Below are 2,443 nucleotides of genomic sequence, written 5' to 3' on the forward strand. Positions count from 1 at the left end.
AAAAGACATCAATGCCACGACACAGTAATTGTAGCTTCCAAGGGACGTGATCTTCTAGCAAAGCAACATGATTGTTCATTAATTAACCGTTCCAAATCAGCAAGCACCATGGTTGTGTAGAAGTTCCAATGTGAAAGTTAACATTCATTTCAAGGGTACTATAATGCTAACTACTATTTTTGTTTTATCCTATAAATACTAGAGATGTTATTTTTGTGAGGGAGTTCATTCACTTATCTAATTTTAATATTTTTTTAGAGTTCTTCTTTAGCTCTCTCTTAAAGTCAAGTCTAAAGAAGACTAGATAAGTGCTAGATACAATCATTAGAGTGTTTAGTTAATATTTATTTGAGTAACTCTATATGTTAAGGAAGAAAGAGTGTATATGAGATACATTAATCATTCCTAGTGATATCACACTCCAGTATTTTTATTCTTCGATGATTTTAATAAAAATGAGTTTGCTTATCTTCTTTTTCATATATGGCTAATTAATTATCCAATTTTGGATAAATTATGAAGAAAACATATTAAGTACTAATGAAGATTCTAGTGATATAAACTTAAATAATGTTTTTAAGAATTTTCTTTTTATTTAATTCACATAGCCATATGTGTAATTAAAACCTAGTGTGATGTATAGCCATGACAGAGGAATGCAAGAATAATTAGGAATATTAAATTAGTATATTTATATACTTAGACATTGGATGTAAAATATGCTAGGTTCTTAAGGAGATGATATAATTATAAGATATCAAAATATATCATTTTCACCCCTACAAGCTCGAAAGAGATCTAGGGATGCATATGCTTTGAATCACATTTACAAATAAGATTTTATTAGAAAAGATATGCAATTTACATTCATCAATCTAAAATATATGTTTTTTTTTTTTAATATTGTATCTATTATTTTACTATTATTCAGTGATTGAATCTCCATATCCAACTTTTTTATTTCATTAGGATAATTTTTATAATTAGAGTAAATGATAGTAGTTGATAGCTAGAATGTATGCTTCCTCATAGGTTTAACACTTTACTCTATCACTTTATTACTTGATTCAACACGTATATTTGCATATATTAAGTGGGATTTATTATTCTTTATATATCAAAGAAAATATAAGCATTGTTTAGATAACATAGAGCCTTAAGTATTTTAACATTTCAAATGTTCACTCCACAGCCCCCATCATATTTTTACACCATTGCCGGGAAAGTACTTCACCTTTTATAAATTTTAGTTGTATTATTAAATTAAGTGCATAGTTTGACCTACTTATATTTTTTATTTTTAATTATTTTGATTATTGATTGTATATTTTTAGTTGCATGCTTTATTTTCATAGAAAGGAACTTTTATTATTTGATCGTGAAATTGAGAGAACCCTATCTAAAATTTAAAAAATCAAAATGATTTTGAAAATGATTGAACCTATGTTAAATCAAAATTATTCCAAAACTCTTAAGAATCAAGCAAACCCTATAATAGACTGAATTTACAAGAGAATTAATATACATATAATTGAAGATAACAATTTTAAATTAAAATCTATCATTATTCAAATGGTTCAAATCTCTCAATTTGTGAGAACTCTTATTGAAGATCCCAATTTAAATTTAGCCAGTTTAGTAGAAATTTGTTTAGTATTTAAGTACAATGGCGTCGGTGATGAAAATACTAGACTTATATTGTTTATCTTCTCTTTAAGAGATAAAGCTAAGATATGGTTGAATTTTTTATACCCAAACTCTATAACTATTTGGAATGAGTTGGCTCATAAATTTCTTGTCAAGTATTTTCCACCTTTAAAAATTGTCAAACTTAGAAATGATACAACTTATTTTGCTCAATTTAATGGAGAATCCATTTATGAGAGTTGAGAAGATTTTAAGAAAATACTTAGAAAATTCCCTCATCATGCTTTACCTAATTGGTTAGTTATTCAAATATTTTATAATGGATTAGTAAGATCTCTTAGAGATGCAATTGATGCTACAACTGGAGGATCATTGTGAATTTGATGATTTATTAAACTTGACTGCATAAGTTGTAGCAATTTCTAAGAAGTTAAATACAATAAAAGTAAATTTTTGATAAGGAATCGAATCATTGGGGGGTTAAAATTTAATTGAAGGTAGTAACACTACAGGAAAATCTCACATTACCGACAGAATTTTTGACGAAATTTTGGCAAACCAATTTTCGGCCGATTTTCTGGCGGCTTTCCGATGGATAGAGATGAAATATTTCTAACAGATTTTTAGAAAGATTTTCTGGCAGCTTTCCAGCTGATTTGTTTCCGTCGAATTTTTTGGCAGATTTTAAGAAAAATTCTAATAATTTCTGAAAAGATTATATATTTGTGAGTTTATTAATTAATAATAAATTTTTATGCTTTTTTAATTCATTATTATTTTAATAAATTTAATTTTA

General features: G+C 26.5%; 1 non-coding gene across 1 annotated transcript; it reads right to left on the reverse strand.

Annotated features, from left to right (window-relative positions):
- Positions 1-1,827: 1,827 nt before the first annotated feature.
- On the reverse strand, positions 1,828-1,934 carry LOC114579225. The gene has a single exon (XR_003700135.1). It is a non-coding gene; the product is annotated as a small nucleolar RNA R71 (small nucleolar RNA).
- Positions 1,935-2,443: the final 509 nt, after the last annotated feature.

Source organism: Dendrobium catenatum, unplaced genomic scaffold, assembly GCF_001605985.2.
Source record: "Dendrobium catenatum unplaced genomic scaffold, ASM160598v2 fragScaff_scaffold_231, whole genome shotgun sequence".
Taxonomy (NCBI): Eukaryota; Viridiplantae; Streptophyta; class Magnoliopsida; order Asparagales; family Orchidaceae; genus Dendrobium; species Dendrobium catenatum.